This window comes from Schistocerca piceifrons, chromosome 3, assembly GCF_021461385.2.
Source record: "Schistocerca piceifrons isolate TAMUIC-IGC-003096 chromosome 3, iqSchPice1.1, whole genome shotgun sequence".
Classification (NCBI taxonomy): domain Eukaryota; kingdom Metazoa; phylum Arthropoda; class Insecta; order Orthoptera; family Acrididae; genus Schistocerca; species Schistocerca piceifrons.
Window position 1 is genome coordinate 171,915,562 of NC_060140.1, and position 22,938 is coordinate 171,938,499.

The window sequence follows — 22,938 nt, forward strand, 5'->3', positions numbered from 1 at the left end:
AGTTGTAGATATAAATGTAAGTGATCAATGATACCAAATCGTCTTGATTTAGGGTTAGACTCACTGTTACAGTAAGTGAACAATGTTTGCACTCAAGCCGAATAGCTTCTCGTTGGTTGTCAATCCGGACACTGTTGAGACATATTTTGAAAAGATTGACTGCTTCTTTTTAGCTAGCAACTTCACTCTGAATTAAACAACTGCATTCAATATATACATTTAACTGAGCAGTATTGCAACTTTTTATTGATGTTGTTCTATTGTTTTATTAATGTCATACACCGAAACGTCTCTAGAGTAATGTCTTTCTTCCTACACATTTTACTGATGCATCCACAACTGCAGATACAGAAGTTAGCAGAACTGGTGTGATTACACAAAAAACTGACCCTGAACTTAACATGTGAAGCCACACTGGCTAAATTTCTCAAAATTTGTATTTTAAAGCAGTTATTTCTGAAAATATCCATTATCATTCTGTATTACGCCACAAGAGGCGCAAATTTTTACTCTCTCGTAGGCGAAAAAAGTATTTAATGGATTTTAAATAATCGTGCCGAAGTACTCCTGGTTGCACTTTAGCTTACAAATTATTATTAGCGAACCTCATTATCAGTGAAGGACTCATCCTGAGGCGGTACTATTTGACTAGTGATACAAAAGGTGCATGTTGTATTAGACCATAAGAAGTAATGCATTACTAGAGTAAAAGAACGGTATGCGTGTCCTCTATTGCAATAAGCGCAAACGTATCTCATGAAAAACAAGTTAAATCTGCATCTACACCCATACTCTGTAAACCACTGCGAAGTACATGGAATGGGATACGTCCTGTTGCACCGCACCAGTTCTTCGACTCCCTTTCTCCGTTTCATTCACGTATGGAGCACGTGAAAATTGATTGCTTAAGTACCTCCCTGCGTGCTGTAATTAATCTAACATCGTCCTCACGATCTCCATGGGAGCGATACGGACGGGGTTGTTGTATATTGCTGGAGTCATGATTAAAAGTCGGTTCCTGAAACTTTCTAAGTAGGCTTTTGTGAGATAAATTACGCCTGTCTTCAATATTCTGCCATTTCAGTTTCTTCATCATCATTGTGACACTCACCCAAGGATCAAACAAACCTGTGTCCATTCGTGCTGCCCTTCTCTGTGTTCGTTCAACATCCTCTGTAAGTCATTTTTAGTACGGGTCCCACCCACTTGAGCAATGTGCTAAGACAGGTCACACGAGTGATGCGTAAGTTATATCCTGTATAGACTTACTGCATTTCCACGCTATTCTACGAATAAACCGAAGCCTGCCACTAGCGTTAAGTATATTCCTACAAAGTGTTACACCCAGGTATTATATGAGCTGGCCGATTCCAACTGCGACTCACTGATTTTAAAATCGTCGGATACTAAGTTTTTTTCGTTTTGTGAAGCGAACAATTTTACATTTCTTAACTTTTAAAGCAAGTTGGAGATCTTCGCATCACATTGTTGTCTTCCAAACAGTACTTCATTATAGATAACTGCATCTGCCAAAAGTCTGAGGTCACTATTAGTATTGTCCGCAAGGTCATTAATATACAACTTGAATAGCAATAGTCCACCCGAACTCCCGAAGTTACTTCTACATCTGTCGATGACTCTCCCCCAAGATGACGTGCTGCATTCTCCTTACAAGAAACAACCTCAATCCAGTCGCAAATCTCGCTAGATAGCCCCTTACATTCGTACCTGTGGCAGAGCGCTTGTAGGCGCTTCAATCTGGAACCGCGCGACCAATACGATCGCAGGTTCGAATCCTGTCTCGGGCATGGATGTGTGTGACGTCCTTAGAATAGTTAGGTTTAAGCAGTTCTAAGTTCTAGGGGACTGATGACCTCAGATGTTAAGTCCCATAGTGCTCAGAGCCATGTGAACCATTTTTGAATAAACATAGGTGTGATACAGAGGCAAATGCTTTTCTTAGACTGAGAAATATTACATCTGTTTCCATTGATCCAAGGCATTAAGTATGACAGTCACAAGAAGTGTGAATTGGGTTCAAGGTGATCGCTGTCGAGTCCAAGCTGGTTGGAACGAAGGGGGCCATTCCGTTCGAGATACCTCATTATGTTTGAGTTCTGTGCACATGCCTAAAAAAATAGTTCAACTATCGGTAACATTTAGCTACGTAATTAGAAAAATCATTTCTTATTCTATGTCACGAAGGTAATCGTGGTATTCTGTTTGATGAAAATTACTCCACCCTTACTGCAGTGAAACTGACGATCAGAGCCAAATACGAATTATTAGTGTGTTCAGAAGTCTTTCAGGCGGAAGTGTGGAGAGGTGTCCGATCTATAGACTAATCAGAAGTCCACATGTCACTCGCATCAGTTAGAATTAAAGGGGGGGGGGGGCGGAGGGGTTATAAACACCCCCCTTCTCCCCAGAGGTGAAATTAGTTAAAATCAGATGGTCTTTTTTGTAATCTTCGCCTAAGTTAACTACGCAAATTTTGAGGGCCCTGATGCATAGATTTAGTCGTTTACCCCAGCATTCCCCATATCATCTTAGTTTGTGTGCCTGGGAGAATATACTACCTCCACCAGTGTCTTGTGCTCCTGATACTGTTCGACCTGTGCACGCCAAATATTAAAGGGGCTTCCAGATCCGTCACAGAAGCGCACAATGTGCTTTGCTCTCATTGTTATCATTGCTACAATTGTTAGACTGCTCGCCTAGAATTTGGTAGCCTATCGAAATAGTTTGTCGGCCTGTTTTGTGCGACATGAAACGAGTTTCAAAAATAAGATCTTTGTTCTCTAAAACACAGAAGACAATAAGTCAGTGGCTCCTTGAGTGTTATGGGACAAGTGTTTTCTGCATGTCTATCCTTTTAGCAGGAGGTCTCTGGGACGACGGCCGTTTACTACCGTGACAAAAAATAAAAACACCTACAGCCGTCCTTATGATTTTATTTTATTTTGTCACTACCAGCTTCGGCGCTTCATTGTGTCATCTTCAGTTCAGGTCATGTTCCTTCTTTTTACTTCTTTCTGAGGTATTGTTTCCTTCCATTCATCACCTTTTACAGTTGTTTTGTCTTAAAGTAAGTTATTTCAAGGTTGTGCAGTTAATGCATGTCCGACTGTCAAATGAAAATCGGGAATAGTATTTAAAGAAGTTTTAATAGATAGAATAATTGTATAATGTATTGAGTGGAAATTCGTGAAGGTACATTTTAGATATGTGACAATGGATGTATCTGTTCTTTCTGTCAAATCTTCGGTGTAAATTCATTTGCAGAGTCTTGTCTTTGTTCTCATTCTATTTAATCTGTTCCTATGTAACTTGACCGATAAGTTGATAATGCTATCTTTAATGTTTTATGCATACAGGCCTGAAGGCGACGCAATGAAGGGTCGAAACTGGTAGCGACAAAATAAAATAAAATAAAATCATAAGGACGGCTGTAGGTGTTCTTATTTTTTTCACAAGTGTTTCTTTGTTCCCGTCTTACTTAATTTCGGATTAAAGGATATTAAAGTAACATTACTTAAGAATGTAAGCCAAAGTAGCAAAATTATCTTACTTTGAATTTTTCCTAACGTCTAAATAACAGTGCATCGTTTAGCGTGACGTGTGTATGCTTTATCTTTCTTTGAATTTGTCCGAACTTCTATATGGCAGAGAATCGTTTGTGTGACGTGTGTATGCTTTTTTTGTTACAGAACCGTCACACGTATAGTTGCACATACTTAGGCAAAACAGATTTATCTTCCATGAACGTTTCCATTCTTCTGATAATTTCCTTTTCTTCCATGTCAGATCTGGAAGTTTTGTGGGCCACTTGCGTCTAATTACCCATATTTCCATGTGACATCTAGGAATGTTATGGCCATGTCACGATACTACGAAGCACGTAATCTTTTACATTCACTTTCGTGACCTCGAATCTTTACAGAATCAAACTCCCACGTATAAAACAGCTTCAGACGTTAGATTACTTTACAAATGGGTTAATTTGTTAAATATTTGACATTAAGCATGTAAGCGAAAAAAACTTAGAAAATGTTCGAAACTGCGCTTGAAGTTTGATGGAAGTCGGTAAGCGCTCTCATTATGAAACAGTGGGTGACATTAGTGTGAGTAATTTGCGCCTTATTTTAAGCAGAAGCAGATTTGCAACACATCTAAATATCTATGAAGTTATCTCTCCTGAACTATATGTTGCCCAATGGTACAATTTTTCAGTTACATTGAGTGGTATATGTGGATAGTTTCTACAAACTGTGTTGCGCAGGGTGTCGGTACTGAAGGAGGACTACATTAACACGTGATTTCTAGTGCTGAAGTCTTACTGCATGAAGAGCGAAACGTACTAAGCGATAAACTTTCCTTTCATCATTTTGTGGGGACTGTCGGTGAGGAAAAGTTTCATAAAAGTTTGAATTTAAGTGCAATGTTTGTTGGAATTCGTTGAGGAAACTGTGCGAATAAAGTCCGGGTATATGCGTACCGTCGGTAATGCCGCCACAAGACAACCTTACATTTATGAGTCAAAATGTTATTACCGCCTGCTTAATAGATTGTTTGCCGTCTTTGGAACGAAATACATCACTGATCCTCAGTATCAGGGATGACGGTTTGTTGGTAGGTTTGTGAAGGTATGTGACATATTTCTACACACAGGTCATGAAATTCGCGTAACTAATGGGCTGCTGACTCGCGTACGCGGTGACGGCGCCCGATAGCGACCGAGATGGGTTCCATAGGGCATACATCAGGCGAATTTGGTAGGTGAGACATCAATAACAGTTCACTATAATGCTCCACAAACCACTGTATCAGGTTCTGGCTACGAGACACGGACAATTATACTGTTGAAAGACGACGTCGCCGTCGGGGAAGGTATCAAGTATGTAGAAATGCAGGTGGTTCGCAGCTGTCTTCGATTACTACCACAGGTCGCTTGCAAGCACAGGAGAATGTCTCCCATATCATAATACTGCTCCCACCAGCCTGCGTTCGTGGCACGCTGCTCATTTCGAGCCACTCTTCACCTCGATGACGGCGTTTGCGCTGACGACCGTCGACCTAGTATAGAAAAAGTGATTCACCCGAAGAGCCGAGCACAACTGTACTCTTTCGTGCTAAAATATAGACTTTCACGGCCGGAAATATCATGTTCATAATAGTTATCCGGGCTGTTATGCCGTGGTCGGTTGATGAATTCTGTGTAAATTCCCAACGTTTCGTCCCCGACTGCGGGAGACAGCTTCGAGGGGGTCCGTAGCTCGATGGAAGGTCCAACACACGCTCCCGCGCCGCGGCGTGACGTCACGTGTTTTGAAAACGGCAGTGCAATTGGCCGCTGTCCGTCGCCGTCGATCGCCGTTGCCATCACCCAGTAGTGGACGGGTGGTACATATCTTCTTTAACACCAGCATCCGTGTACCGTTTAATTTCACGCCCTCCTCCTTTCGATTGAAATTATTGGGGTGTTTAGCGATTTGGATTGCCTCCATGTAGAGCCTTTCGTAATATCCGCTTGTGGCCGCTAGTACTTGCGTCACCTCGAAACGAATATTGTGGTTCCCTGGATGGAAAGCATGCTCCGCAACAGCTGATCGTTCCGTTTCTCCTAAAATTTCCCTTGTGCTCTTGCAAACGTTTAGAAACAGTTCTTTTAGTGGTACCCACATAAACATGACCACAGCTACATGGGATCCTATACACTCCAGCTTTTTCCAATGGTTTGCGATCGTCCTTGGCAGGCTTAAGGTATTCCTGTATCTTCCTGGTGGGCTTGTAAATTACGGTACTGACGTTTTCAAAACAAGTGACGTCACGCCGCGGCGTGGGAGCGCGCGGACACGGAATGTAGCGGCAGTCAGTAGCGAGCCTGTGGGTGTGTTGGACCTTCCATCGAGCTACGGAACCCCTTGAAGATGTCTCCCGCAGTCGGAGACGAAAGTTGGGAATTGACACAGAATTCATCAACCGATCACGCCATAACAGCCCGGATAACTATAATGGACATGTACTCTGTCGGCAGAGATGCCACAGATAACCATCTATCCTGCTTTACAGAGCAGACAAGCTTCCGAACCCCATGTTCTGTGAAGAGTCATGGACGTCCAACCATTTAGGGCCTAGTAGAAGTTAACACTGTCGTACGTGTTTCCGTAGATGCTCACAACAGTAGCACGTGAACGTTTCACCAGCTCCATCGTTGTCAAGATTTTCGTTCACAGGCTTTGCGTAATAATAATCTGCCATTTGTCAAAGTAGTTTATCTTAATGGATTTCCGCAGCACATATCTTCGCTAGGGTGGTCCCCCGTCTGTGTTTGCTCCGCTTACATACTTTCGGTACCGCACAGTCTGCCCGATCGCCACCAGACAGCCCCAAACGTCGCGGTGGGAAGTGGTTATAATGTTTTGTTTCATCAGTGTACGGTATCTACCTGGAACACTTGTACTACTCCGTTATGCCAGCAATTGTGGTAGGGGCAGTGCCTTTGATTAATAATCAAAACGTCCTCGGTCCCGGGTTCGTATCCCACCAGTGCTTAAATTTTTATTAATAATAAGCACTGGCGGCCGAAGACTACCGGTATAAGAAGTCACCCTCGTTCTGCCAACTACCTTGTCAGAGAGGGCGGAGAAGCGGACTCAGGACCCTCTCTTGTCCTTGGGGTGGCAAACTGCCCCTCAAGGCGGAAGAATCAGCAGTGATCCAACGGCATGAGGATGCAGAAGGCAATGGAAACCACAGCATTAAAGACACGTAATATCTATCCACAGGACATGTGGCCTTCAATTGAAAGGTGTCACGATCTCTCCATTGGCAAAAGATTCCGGAATAGTCCTCCATTGGGATCTGCCTTATGGGACTGCCAAGGGGGAGGTGACCAAGAGGAAAGGATTCAATAATCAAGGAAAGGATAGTGTTCTACGAATCGGGACGTGGAATATCAGAAGCTTGAACGTGGTAGGGAAACTAGAAAATCTGAGATGGGAAATGCAAAGTCTCAATCTAGATATATTTGGGGTCAGTGAAGTGAAGTGGAAGGAAGACAAGAATTTCTGGTCAGATAAGTATAGGGTAAAATCATCGGCAGCAGAAAATGGTGTAACTGGAGTAGGACTCGTTATGAATAGTAAGGTAGGGCAGAGAGTGTGTTACTGAAAACAATTCAGTGATAGGGTTGTTCTTATCAGAATTGACAGCAAACCGACACTGACAACGATAGTTCAGATATATTTGCCGCCGTCGCAAGCTGAAGATAAAGAGACAAAGTATATGAGAATATTGAAAAGGCAATACACTACAAAAAGGGAGACGAAAATCTAATAGTCATAGGAGACAGGAATGCAATTATAGGGGAAGGAGTAGAAGAAAAACTTACAAGGAAATATGGGCTTGGGACAAGAAATGTGAGAGGAGAAAGCTAGTAATAGCGAATACTCAGTTCAAGAATCACAACAGAACGAGGTATACTTGGAAAAGGCCGGGAGATACGGGAAGATTTCAGTTAGATTACATCATGGTCAGACAGAGATTCCGAAACCAGATACCGGATTGTAAGGCGTACCCTGGTGCAGATATAGAGACTCAGATAGTACTGATGAATTGTAGGTAGGAATTTAAGACGTTAGTCAGGAAGAATCAATACGCGGAGATGTGGGAAACAGAAGTAATAAGGAATGACGAGATACGCTTGAAGTTCTCTAACGCTATAGATACAGCAAAAAGGAATAGCTCAATAGCCAGTACAGTCGAAGAGGAATGGGCATTTTTAAAAATGGCCATCTCAGAAGTCGGAAGGTAAAGCATAGTTACAAAGAAGGTAACTGCGAAGAAACAATGGGTAACAGAAGAAATACTCCAATTGATCGATGAAAGGAGGAAGTACAAAAATGTTCATGGAAACTCAGGAATACAGAAATACAAGTCGCTGAGGAATGAAGAATGAAATAAATAGGAAGGGCAGGAAGCTAAGACGAAATGGATGCATGAAAATGTGAACAAATCGAAAAAGAAACGATTGGCAGAAGGACAGACTCTGCATACATGAAAGTCAAAACAATCTCCGGCGACATTAAAAGCAAAGGTGGTAAAAATTAAGAGTGCTATATGCAGGTGAGAGAGCATATATGTGGAAAGAGTACATTGAAAGCGTCTATGAGGGAGAAGATTTGTATGATGTGATAAAAGAGGAAATAGGAGTCGATTTAGGAGATCCAGTATTATAAGCAGAATTGAAAAGAGCTTTGGAGGACTTAACATGAAATAAGGTACAAGGGATAGATAACATTCCCTCAGAATTTCTAAAATCTTTTGAGGAAGTGGCAACAAAACGACTATTCACATCGGTGTGTAGAATGAATGAGTCTGGAGACATACCATCTGACTTTCGGAAAAATATCGTCCAGACGATTCTGAAGACTGCTAGACCTGACAAGTGCGAGAATTATCGCACAATCAATTTAACAGCTCATACATCCAAGTTGCTAACAAGAATAATATACAGAAGAATGGAGAAGAAAGTTGAGGATGTGCTAGGTGACGATCAGCTTGGCTTCAGAAAAGGTAAAGGCACGAGAGAGGTAACTCTGACGTTGCGGTTGATAATGGAAGCAAGGCTAAAGAAAATTCAAGACACTTCCATAGGATCTGTCGACCTGAAAAAATCCTTCGACAATGTAAAATGGTGCAAGATGTTCGAAATTCTGAGAAAAATAGGGATAAGGTACAGGGAGAGACGCGTAATATAAAATATGTACATGAGCCAAGAGGGAATAATAAGAGGGAGAGACGGGTAATATACAACATGTACAAGAGCCAGGAGGGAATAATAACAGTGGACGACCACGAACAATGTGCTCAGATTAGAAAGGGTGTAAGACAGGGATGTGGTCTTTCCCGCTACTATTCAGTCTGTACATCGAAGAAGCAATGATGGAAATAAAATAGAGGTTCAGGAGTGGAGTTAAAATTCAGGGTGAAAGGATATGAATGATACGATTCGCTGATGACATTGCTGTCCTGAGTGAAAGTGAAGAAGAATTACGTGATCTGCTGAACGAAATGAACAGTCTAATGACGACAGAATATGGATTGAGAGTAAATCGAAGAAAGACGAAGATAATGAGAAGTTGCAGTAACGAAAACAGCAAGAAACTTAACATCAGCGTTGATGGTCAGTAAAATAAGCAATCACGGACAGAGCAAGGAGGACAACAAAACCAGACTAGCAATGGAAAAAAGTGCATTCCTGGCCAAGTGAAGTCTACTAGAATCAAACACAGGCCTTAATTTGAGGAACAAAATTCTGAGAACGTATGTCTGGAGTGCAGTATAGTATGGTAGTGAAACATGGACTGTGGGAAAACCGAAACAGAGGAGTATCGAAGCATTTGAGATGTGGTGCTACAGACGAATGTTAGATTGATTGATAAGCTAAGGAATGAGGAGGTTTTGCGCAGAATCAGAAGGATAGGAATACGGGAAAACACTGATAAGGAGAAGGGACAGGATGATAGGATATCTTTTAAGACGTGATGGAATGACTTCCATGGTACTAGAGGGAACTGCAGAGGGCAAAAACTGTAAAGGAAGACTGAGTTTTATTGCGTATACGTCCACGTTGTGCACATCAGTTTTGCGGAATTGAAGTTCCTTTCAATACCCATTCCTCCCTAACGAAGCATTTGCGGACCTATGTTCATATATAATATTTTTTGTTCAGAATTACTTATACGATCACTGTGTAAAATATTGACCTTTCCTTTCCAAACACCCTGTATAGGAGTTACCTACCGCAGCGTGGTATCCTGCCTGTTTACATGTCTGTATATTGATATGCATGCCTATACCAGTTTCTTTGGCGCTTCATTGTATTTCCGTGGTGCAACGACTGTTTCATTAAATTTCGGGCGTGCGGACGCAAAATGAAGCTTCTTCTCATATTTTGGCTGCATATTGTTCGGTTTGGATAACTCATGGAATCCGGCGCTTTCTGTAGAAAACTTGCAAAACACGTCACGTCACTGCAGCTCGAAGGGTTATGGCGACATTCCAGCGTGGACAGACTGCGCCGCTGCAGACATAATTCGTTCAAATTGTTCTTCTAAGCCGCAGATCAACGTCTTTGGTGCCTATGTATCTATGGCTTCAGGCGCAGTGGTGAGGTCTACGAGTTTAAATGGATGGAGTGAGTGCTGGATCGTTAGCCTTTCGGTTCACTCTAAAGACGGCTGAACTACATGAACCGAAATTTTAGAAGAAGAAGCTGAATTTATGTTTCTGCACACCCGAAATTTAAAGAAGTAGAGGAAGGAGTAGTTATCTCGGCGTCTTGCACACGTTATAAAAGCGGCATTTTGACAATTACATGGTTGTTTAAAGTTTCTACAAAAAGACAAACTTTGTTTACATTGATAAAACGGTCTGTGTCATCGTACAGTTTTGGCAGCAAACCACAAGTAACGCATCATTTGCCAAATACTGACGAGGATAGCCGGTAATGTACATTGGAACGTATTTCGATGCAGTCTTCTCGGGATGCTATTTGTTTTTCTCTCTCGACGAGATAACAACAGTTTCGAAGCTTCTTGATCAAATTCCTTACCTAATGATTAAAATTTACTTCACAGTGTTCCATCAGTTACCGAGGGCTGCTTGAAGATAAAACTGAAACGCTTTGATTTCTGTACATTCTTGGAAAGTTGTTTTCAGGGTCATCGAGGACGTTGTAAGTAGAGGAAAGGTGCCTATTACGCGATAGTTCCCTAACTGTGCTCATGTTAGGGGCTGCACTCTGGTGGAGAGTTTCTTAAACACGTCTATTGCATGCCAGACGACGACACAGCGAGTAGGACGCCATAGTTGAGCCGGACACAGTATGTAGAGGTTGATACAAAATTTCTTGTTTGGAATTTTTGCGATACCGGTGTTAAGACAATATTTCAGCTTAAAGGTGAGCAGATATTACTGTACTCTTTTATTGTTGTTATTTGTGACGATATTGCCTATAATTTTTGACAATTAAGGTAATTTTCCAACGAACGTTGTTGGCAAGTGCGTGATTCTTTGTGTAAGATGGCGACGTTCCTAATAAGCGATAGTGTGGGGATCCAAATACGCGACAGTGTCGCATATTACGATACCTTTCGAATATTGGGGGAACTCATTCTCTCACGATTTGCTATATGTAATTTACGCAATGGTATCATGAGGTAACAATATTTTATCATTTATTGTAGTAAAATTTTGGCAACTACGTTTATTTTAATTCGATTAAATTATCATAAACAGGGATTGCTTTGACTAATCTTATGATCAGAAATTTGAATGTTTTCTGGAACTTTCTTTCAAGGCAGTATTTTGCTCAGAAGTTGATCACTATTACTCCGTTCACTGTACTTATAAAAAATAATCTAACAAATAAAATCATGGAAGTTGAAGTCCTTTAAGAAGTATATCTGATTATTTTACTTATTCTTTGTAGATGGCATTGGCACCTAAAAGGAAAACGTGGGATAAAGACGCCATGGTTCGTGCCATTACATGTGTGAGAAATGGCGAGATGGAGTACTTCAAAGCCTCAAAAGTTTTTTCTGTACGAAAACGTAGTTCGGAAAGGTATGTGAAGGATAAAACTCGTACACCCGAGAAGCTCGTTGGTGTTATTCTTGGCAGAAGGCCAGTTCTCTCATCTCAACTGGAAGATGAACTAGTGAAATACTGCCTTGCAATGGAAGAGCGATTTTGCGCTCTTAAATGTAAGGACATACGAAGCATGGCCTTACAGTTAGCTGCCAGGAATAGCCTCAAGAATCCCTTCAATTCAGAAAAGGCTTCAGCAGGAAAGAAATGGCTCCGAGATTTCCTTAAGAGACATCCCATTTTATCAATGAGAACTCCTCAGGGTCTTGCAGCAGCAAGAGTGAAAGCTTTCACTCCAGAAAATGTGGGGAGATTTTTTTATATTTACGAATCTGTACTGTCTAAAGTGAACCATAACCCGCATCGAGTCTTCAATGTTGACGAAACGGAGGTGACGTCTGTGCAGCACAAACACAACAAGGTTATTGCTATGAAAGGGGAGAAAGTTGCTGCCTTGACTTCAGCAGAAAGGGGCAAATCTTATCACAGTTGTAACGTGTATGAACGCAGCTGGCACTTATGTTCCACCACTAATCGTCTTCTCAAGGAAGAATATGAAGCAGGAATTGATGGACGGTGCACCTGCAGGATCAATATCAGCTTGCCATCCAAGTGGCTGGATACAAACTCTCATTTTTACTCTGTGGTTCGATCATTTTGTGAGTCATGTAAAGCCATCTTCAAATGACCCTGTCACTTCGATTCTTGACGTCGGATTTATGGGGCCTTTGAAAACCTGCTATGCCCAAGAGATAGAAACGTGGTTGGCAAGTAGCCCAGGTCGTGTTATAACCGCATTATTAATAGCCAGGTTATTTGGGACACCTTACAACCGAGCAGCAACAATGGAAGCATCTGTGAATGTCTTCAGAAAAACATGTCTCATCCCATGCAACAGAAACATCTTTAGGGAACATGAATTTTCAATTCATCGCCATGCTGACGCCCTTCAAGAAAGAGATGCCAAAAACGAAAATGAAAATACTGATGGTGATGGTCAAGCTGTCAGTCCGGCAGACATCAGACCTCACCCACACATCGCAAAACCACTTGGAGATAGTCAAGTAGGTCAAATATCGCGTTCGTGCTCTGCTGCGTTACTAACTTCAACTCCTTATGCGAAGCAATTTCAGGAATCTAAACTGAAGAAATCAGAGGCTGAAGCTAAGAAAGCAGCCAGAAAGTTATTTGGGGGAAGAGTGGAAAATCTTCAAATCGTAGACCTAAAGCAGAAGAATCGTCTAGTGACTCGGCATCCGATGTCCATCTTGATGACAGTGGGGATTCAGACAGCAGCGATGACGATGACGCAGCGTGTCTGTTCTGTACTGGGCGCTTTTCTGAAGACAAACACGAGGAGAAATGGGCACAGTGCACGAAATGTTATCGCTGGGCTCATGAAGATTGCGGTGTCACAGAAGATTTATTTGTTTGTCCCGGATGTCGTAAATATAAACCTAAGTAGTGTGAAATGAGTGAAGGATAACAGAAATGAATGAACATGTAAAAATTATATATTCATATGTCATTATTCTGTAATAAAATAATTACAGCAAAATATTATTACTGTCTCGTATTAGGAAACGTTGATCTCATTTCTACGAAATGCCTTGTTTGTGAAGATTTAATTACTACTCTGAAAGTTTGTATCTTGCTGCAAATACGATACTGTATGATAAAATTAAATAAAGCAAGATATTATTACCATCATAAAAATACAATTGCACTTACTTTTAGGTCTTTTAAATGGAGTTACAAAAGTGTGTCTTATATTAGGCACCTTTCCTCTATAGTACTTGCTTGAAACTAACTTGCAATTCCAAATTTTCCTTAGGCTTTGCTTTTCATGCATTATATGAAAGTGTTATTAAATACAGTATATTGAGCATTATTTCGGTTAAGCAGAGACTGAAAATAAGTCTACAACAGCCGGATTACCATTCTGTACACTTTCCGCTGCGCCAAATGCAGGTTCGAAACTATGCTAATACCAGTGGTCACGTCTCTCCCGGCCTCGCCAGAAATGCTATTTTCTCTGAATGCTTGGCCATCAGGAGCTCCAACTACTGCCAATTTATCAAGGCGAGTATCTCAGCGTTCATTTATACCAGGACCTGCTTAAGCGTACTAACAGTGACGTACGAGGAGCGTTAAATAAGTAATGCTATGTTTTCGTTCTCTTGTCCAACTTCGGATTAAAAAATGCGGAATTTACTGTGAGACATCGCGAAATATTTTCGTTTCAGCATCTATAGTTACTCGAAGTTCGGATACGCAGTGAAGCTCTAAGTAGCCTTCAAAACGATGAGGGAGGTGCTTTCCGTGTAGAGAGCTGACATTGAGCTTCTCTTGACGAAAACTAAAGCATCGTAGACATTCTTAGGCGCTTGTAGAACGTCTGCAGGCACCCAGCAGTTAACAAAAGTACGGTGAGCCGTTGGGCGAGGCGTCTGTCATCATCTCTGCTGTGACTCCTGCACTGTTGGAACGTGTGGACACTCTCATTCGTGTTGATCGACAGATCACAATGAAACACCTCTTTGCTCAACTGGACGTCTCTGCCCGTACTGCTGACACACTCGTCCACCAGCTGGGGTACTCAGTGATGAGTGCCCCCTGGGTTCCTTACTGCCTAACATAAGATTATAAAGAGCAACGATGTGTGCGGAATTGCATGTTCGTTACGAGGCTGACTATGAGCATCGTCGCAAGCTATTAAACATGGGTTCATCACTTCGAACCGGAAACTAAACAGCAAGCAATGGATTGGCGCCACATCACCTCCCTTCCGAAGAAAAAGCTCAAAGCCGCACCATGAGTCGGTAAACAACTCATGGCGACGGACTTCGGGCACTCTGAAGGGGTTTGTCTGTTCCATGTCCTTCCTCAGGGTGCAACGATCAATTCTGAAGTGTATTGTGCTCCCCCCCTCCCCCCCCCCCCACTCCCAGAGGAAATTGAAGAAACGACTTCAGCTTGTTTAACGCCATAAAAATGGAAACGAATTGCTCCTTCTCCATGTCAACGCAACGTCCTAAAGGAGCTCACACAGCATTGGGCTGTTCAACCGCATCCACTCTACACCTCGTATCTCGGACCTTCGGAATTTCATCTGTCTGGCGCAATGGCGAATGAGCTCCGTGTGAGACAGTACGTGGGTGACGGTGAGATTACTGATGCAGCAAGACGTTGGCTCCGACGTCAAGTAGAGTGGTACCATGTGGGCATAGAAGTCCTCTAAGTAAGATGACATAAGACCGTAGTACTGGAGGGAGATTACGTCGAAAGATAGGGTTTCGTAGCCAAAACAGTGGGGAATAATACGGTGTATTGGAAACATGAATAAAACTAATCGGCTTTTAGGAAGAAATGTTACATTACTCACTGAACGCTTCTCGTACGTGTATGCCTGTATGTTGAAAGCGTCAACGCATAGCACTAATGATTTTATTGCTACGTATGCTTTTTAGGTTCCAGACCAGAGAACGTGTTGAGGTTTAAAATCCTTAAGTGAAGATCGTCAGATCAGCTGCTCTACACTTTCATTGCCTACAGGTTACATTTCAGGATGAAAAACGATGTTTGAAAAAATAGCTCTTAGATAAATACTCGTACAATTCATGGTTAGTTTTGCCACCATCAAAAACAAAGTATGTCCTTTTCTTGCGCCTGTCTTAAAGGTAGTCGTCATGAAGGAATGAAGCTAGACACACCAGTGATTATATCCTAACCAAATTATCTAAGTAGTTAGGAAAAAATGGTGATTTGGAATACCACAGCAAATCACTTTATTATCAGAGAGTTCAAGAATGTGCTAACGACTTTCTGATTTCTTACGAAAACTCCGCAAAATTTATTGAAAATCAAGTGGACACACACAAGTTAAAAAGCGCCAAACGAAACCGAAAGATTTTTTAATTTTCTTTGCAAAATGTTATATTCCTTGGGAGGCAGAAAACATCTTTTAGAGGCCATTTTTAGAGGATTTTTCTCAAAAGACCCTAGACTGTCAAATGAAAGTAACTTTTAAATAACTGGTGACAGTTCATGTCGAAGAATGTGGAGATGCTGAATTAGCGTCACAGTATAGCTCTGGCAGCAAAAAACGTACATTTCCTAGTAAAACTGTGCACAACGATTTTGTTCACTGCTATGGCGAACAAATTATTGGTCAAATATAACACATAATCCAAGAAAATGGATTCTAAAATACTGAGATGGATGCGACCACGGATATTAGTCACAAAACTCAGACGAAAATTTTTCTTAGATACATTTACCAAGAGGCAATCAGGAAATATTCCTCGTGTTTTATCAGTCCGCGAGAGCCAGAGGAAGTCTGTGGACATTATCTGTCAATGTTAACCTCAGGCGTAAAATAAACGAAGATTTCTCTTCAACTACTGAAAGAGACACTGCAGTGTTTTTGAGGATGACAAAGATGCCAATGTTTATGACAAAGATAAGACAGACGAAGAGAGTAAAGATACCGGAATGACTGGAGTAAAATTAGGTAAAACTGGGTTAAACTCTATGAGAAGACCTAAGCTCGATGTTAGGAACTGTATTGGTATGCTCTGTTTTGAGTTCCGAGTTTGTGGGAGCAGTCACTACAATATAGAAAGAATACAATAGCGTTGGTTGAGCCCCGTTTTTTAATCATTCTGAGTTGCCCTGAGGCGCAATTAGAGCGGAACTCAATTAGGATCATTAAAGAGGTGGTATCGTTTTTTTGAGCTTCGCCAGGAAGAAATGTTGTCATAAAGCATTCAGGGAATCAGCCAGTCGCATTGAGTGAGTCCGTCTGCAGCACTTTCCCAAAAAAAAAAAAAAAAAAAAAAAAAAAAAACGATAAAAACACTGAAAAAATCGTGTCATGCCTCAAGGAAATTTCGAAGTGGTCAAATTTTTCGAGTGACACTTCTATCGCAACAGCTAGTACCCTTTTATATGTAGTCAGTAATGGAGAATTTATAGTAACTCTCGTGCGCCTTGCAGATACGCTAAGCGAAACATCACCACTCAGTAGTTTTTCCAAAATGAGACTATTGATATTGGTGAGCCATATGGTGTCGATAGGTCGCTGTACGTCTTCCGCAAGCCATCTTTGCCTCTAGAGGGGGACGCGTCGTTCTGACGTAAGCAAGAGGCAGGTTGAGGAGTGAGTCGGACGGCGACAGACGGTGGAGCAGGAGGGCTGCTCATGTACGACGTGTCGTGATTTGAGCCGTGCGATTTCTCTATTGGACGACTGGACTTCGGTATTCCGTTAGGGGCTGCGTGTCTGAGAACCAGTTTTCATCCTGGCAGCTAGCGAGGACACGAGGCGGCCGAAGCTATTTCTCTTGCGGAAGTCCGTGGTTGCAGCGCCTTGGTTAATAGAGAAGCGTGCCGTCTTAGAACTATGGATAGGTAGCTTACTTCTGTTGAATGAATTTGGGGACGGCGTGAGGCTCGCAGACCGTTCCTATTTATTGTCTTCCCCAGTGCGTCACCATTTGCTTTTGCGCCTTACCCGCCTTCAAGGCTGTTAGAACTCTAAAAAATATCGGCTCAGTCTTCTTGCTCTTCATGCTTGCCGTTTGCTTAGTCGCCTTACCCGCCTTCAAGGCTATTAGGACACTAAAAATACCAGCTCGAACTTCTTCCTTGTGTTCGCTTATGCGCATTACCTGCCGTAAGGCTATGAGAAGACTAAAAATACCAAATTCTCGCTTTAGCCCCAGTCGTAAGTACGATGAGCGTGGGTTCAAGAGACCTGCACGTGTTTGTACCAACTGATCATTACAGCAGCGTAAATTTGTGATTTTCTGAAATTAAGACGTACTATATTTTACCTTCTTATACAAATAAATGGTTGAAATGGCTCTGAGCTCTATGGGACTTAATTTCTGAGGTCATCAGTCCCCTAGAACTTAGAACTACTTAAGCCTAACTAACCTAAGGACATCACACACATCCATGCCCGAGGCAGGATTCGAACCTGCGACCGTAGCAGTAGTACGGTTCCAGACTGTAGCGCCTAGAACTGCTCGGCCACCCAGGCCGGCCCTTCTTATACACTGAGGCGCCAAAGAAACTAGTATAGACAAGCGAATTCAAATACGGAGATATATAAACAGGCAGAATACGGCGCTACGGTCGGCAACGCGTATCTAAGACAAGAAGTGTCTGGCGCAGTTGTTAAATTGGTTACTGTTGCTACAAAGGTAGGGTATCAAGATTTAAGTGAGTTTGAACATGTTATATTCGGCGCACGAGCGATGCGACACAGCATCTCTGAAGTAACGATGAAGTGGGGATTTTCCCTTACGTCCATTTCACGAGTGTACCGTGAATATCGGGAATCCCGTAAAACATCAAATCTCTAACATCACTGCCGCCGGAAAAAGATCCTACAAGAACGGGGCCAACGACCACTAAAGAGAATCGTTCAACGAGACAGAAGTGCAACCCTTCCGCAAATTGCTGCAGATTTCAATGCTGGGTCATCTTCCGGCGTCAGCGTGTGAACCATTACACGAAACATCATCGATATGGGCTTTTGGAGCCGAAGGTCCACTCATGTGCCCTTGATGACTGCACTGCACAAAGCTTAACGCCTCGCCTGGGTCCGTCAACACCGACATTGGGCTCTAGCTGACTGAAAACTTGTTACCTGGTCGCACTAGTCTCGTTTCAAATTGTATCCAGCGGATGGAAGTCTACAGGTATGGTGACAACCTCATGAATGCATGGACCCCGCATGTCGTCAGGGGACTGTTCAAGCTGATGGAGGCTCTGTAATGGTGTGGAGCGTGTGCAGTTGGAGTGATAGGGGACCCCCTGATACGTCCAGATACGACAGTGACGTGACAAGTGACAGGTACGTAAGCATCCTGTCTGATCACCTGCATCCATTCATGATCATTGTGTATTTTGACCGACTTGCGCAACTCCTGCAGGTCAATGCAACACCCCACACGTCCAGAATTGCTACAGAGTGTGCATGGGGGCTTAAATAAATAAATTTGAAAATACTTTTAATTTTTGTATATCCGTTTGTCCGATTACGCAAGTCTCGTAAACGGTTGGCCCTTACTAGTATTATTACGCAATCTGACTGCAAAGAACAATGTAAGAAAATTTTCGTAAACACAGTTAATTAATTAAGACCCCAGCAACTATAAAAATCTACAAAACCAATAAGCACTAGTGTAGCTGTTCTGTATGTGGGAGTGTGACTCAACGTCCGCATCTGGCACGGTTCTTTTCCAACAAGATAAGAATTTTTAAATACCAACTATGCTGACGTGACAAAAGAAATTTAGAAAAACTACAATTACGCAAAAAAATCACAATTACACTCTAATCCAAGAACACAAGCCAGATGCTTTGTTGACTGAACCTGTAGTGACACATTATTTCAGATACACAACTAATAAAGGAACATTATAAATTTTACCTTCATATATATTGACGAAATGCACTCATTACAATAACATCTGCTATCTCTCCCATCAAATAACTGCATAAGACATGAAACAACGCTCTTTACTACAACATCTCGCTCCAACTTCACGACAACCCCGAGCTCTGCCCACGCACACACTGTCTCTATGAGTTCTTAACACGCACTGTCCTCTCCGATCTCTTAACAACCACTGACTGCCATGAACTCTCGACAACCACTGTCCAGTCCGATCTCATAACAAGCACTCTGACTGCTACGAACTCTAAACAGGCACTGTGGAGGCGGCTTAATAGTACTCTTTGGCGCACTCTCTGGCGCAGTGGCACAGTGTAGCCACCTTTCATATGCCCCTCCTCCACAGGCCAGAATTTGATGGTATTTTTGCCAGCATTGGTGGTGAAAATACCACCAAATTCGTCCAGAAAAATACAGACAAAAATAAAAGATAATATTAATACCTAAGTATCATATAATTAGTTAAAAATTTTGGCTTTGCACTGACCTTTTACTAACCTAATATATAAAGTACAGTAGGCAATACAAATTCTTTTCATACACGTGGCTTTACATAATAGTTTACACAATATACAAAAAATTAGTTTATACAAATGTTCACATAAAATGCTTTCAATGATTAGTTTATACAAAAAAAAGGACACCAACAGGTAACATCTTTTCAGTAAAAATAGTCCATCAGTGGCACCAGTAAAGTTTAGCAGGTACACCCAGCAACAAGTCACATTAATTCAGTAAAAGCAGATCATCAGTGGCACCCAGCAATGTTGAGTTGGTGCAGACAGCAACAAGTGACTTCATTTCAGTAAAAGCAGTTCACCAGTTGCACCCAGCAATGTTGAGTGCAGGTGCAGACACCAACAAGTGACACCATATCAGTAGGAGTAGTCCATCAGAGGCGCCCAGCAATGTTGAGTAGGTGCAGACAGCAACAAGTGACTTCATTTCAGTAAAAACAGTTCATCAGTTGCACCCAGCAATGTTGAGTGCAGGTGCAGACACCAACAAGTGACATTATTTCAGTAGAAGCAGTTCCATCTGTGGCACCCAGTAAAGTTCAAGAGGTACACACAGCAACAAGTCACATTAGTTCAGTAGAAGCAGTCCATCAGAGGCACCCAGCAATGTTGAGAGCAGGTGCAGACAGCAACAAGTGACATTATTTCAGTAGAAGCAGTCCATCAGAGGCACCCAGCAATATTGAGTAGGTGCAGACAGCAAAAAGTCACATCTCTCAGCAGAAGCAGTTCGATAAAATTCACTAGCACTAATCATACTGTTCATCAGAGTTTATGAGCAGAAATTAAACATGTCCTAATGTCACACATCATGTTGAAAAGTGCAGGTAACAGTTCAGAATATTTATCTTCACTAATCAGACAGTTCAGGCATGAACAATAGTTTGAATGCACATACAAAAGCTTTTACAGTAACATATAAATCATAACAAACTCACAAATGATGTCAGATAATTGTCCTATTAACTATTACAATACACAAATACCAGTAAACCTATAATATTCATGGGTGTCAGTGCAAGCCACTACAAACAATAAAATCATATTCAGGAGATATGTGGGTAGGATTAGGAAAGGAAAACACACAGAACACACTCACTCATCTCTCATCCACATTAAGTACTACTGTGTAACTGAATAGTGTTAATTGTGTAAATGAAATTCTGTCTAAATCTGATGTTCATCATGTGTATCAAGTAGTATTGGCAGCAATGTATATTAGTCAATAATAGTTAGTCAACGTCATAGTCATCATGTCAAGACCAATGTTTGCCAAGCCAGATCAAAATGTACTGTTGTTGAACAACTGTCAGTGAGCCAAGATATGCAATTACTTCCTCTCTCCAAAAAAAAAGTATATACTGCTTAGTTATTTAACAAAGTGTGTGTATAGACTATCTTCCTTCTACTTTAGTGTTCTAGTCCGCTCTCTTCATCCTCCTTGTTCCATAAGACCAACAAAAAAAAAAATATGCTCCTCACTTACTTTACCTCTTATACACCAAAACTCCAATAATCATCTGCATCACATGATCTCAATGATACCTCAATAATACCTCTTCAATACGTCTTATCATCAATATCATTTACCTTACCTCTTGTCCACAAACAACTTCATATACTCTCAATACCTATAATAATACATCGATAAATATAAACCTCAGCACCAATATCATTTCACTTCAATAACAACTCTTTCCTCTAGTCAGTCTCCTCGAACAAGAACAGATAAAATCCTAATGCAACTTCAATTCAGCATCCCATACAATCCGAAGACACAGTGTCCACACACAACCTCTGTGTAATCCATCTGAGCCCAATCTTCTACTCATTATAAATTATAAGATACATTTTGGTTTCTTGTCCATCATTAAATAAAAGAAATGCATACCTGACCTCTAACAGACTTAGTTCGAATAACTCTCAGTAATTAAGTAAGATTACGGAGTGTGAATGATCATAATATTTCACAGTGTGTACACCACTTCAAGAATTATGGCAAACAGAAGCAAACATGTGGAGTATTTCTTGTGTCAAGTGTCACTTCCTATTTCAATTGCTCACGAAAAATGCAGTGTAATAATTGTTAATGGTCTAAACCTAGTTTTGGTCTGTCATGTCGTTAGCCTCCTTCCTATTAGCATAAATTTATACAGCTTCCATAAAACCTCAGCTCATGTGACTTCTATGACTTTCTTGTACTAATGTCGTTCGTCGAATTATAGCAGTTAATTTTCTTATCTTAAAAATATAAGGCACTGAGCGTAAGCAAAACAAGCAATAGCGAGTAAATATACCAGTAGAGAACAGAATGTCAACAAGTGGATGCAGCACAATCCTTACAACGAGGCTCTGCCAAGCGAACAATCTATAATTAATCCAATAGTGTGACCTAAATTCTATGTTTATACACTGTACATCAGCATTGCTATACACCAAATTAAAGAGCAGTTATGGCAACAAAACAGAAATGTGTAAATATGTAATCCATGCAAAAAGCAGCAAACATATATCTTACGTAATAAACAGGTCATTAGTATCATATCAGCATAAGCAATTAAATGTTCATATGTAATCTTAATAAGTAAACATGGATGCGCAAGCAGATAAATCCAAAAAGTATAACTTACATACATAATCACAGTCAGCACAATTAATCAGGTTACAATTATAATCCATACGTAAAGCAGTAAACATGTCATTAGCATCATATCAGCAAAAGCAAATAAATGTTCATATGTCATCTTAATAAGTAAACATGAAGGCGCAAGCAGATAAATCACATAGTATAACTTACATACCTAACCACATCAGCACAATTAATCAGGTGACAATTATAATTTAAATAAATAAGCACAGCAGGCACATAATTAAAAAAATGACATCAGTGAAAAAGCAGTGCAGCCAAGCGATGCATAATATATACAAGTCACAACCCAGTTCATTAATAATCATTGTCAAAATCAGTTAACGTACGCAAGCACGTCGCTTCACAAGTAAATTCATAGAACATGAAATTAGCACAAAGTATGAATAATCAATAATTGTCAAAATCAGTAAATGTATACAAGCACGTCGCTTCACAAGTAAATCCATAGAACATGAAATTAGCACAAAGTATGAATCACGTAATCGCGAGCAGCAAATTACGTCTAAAGTACGTACCTATGTGGAAATATGTTACCTGAAAAATAAACTCAATTAATAGTTACCCTTTTTTAGTTTATTAGTTTCTTCTTCGAAATTACATTCTTCCTGAAAATTTCTCGATAGCAAGTCGTCTTAACGTCGGACACG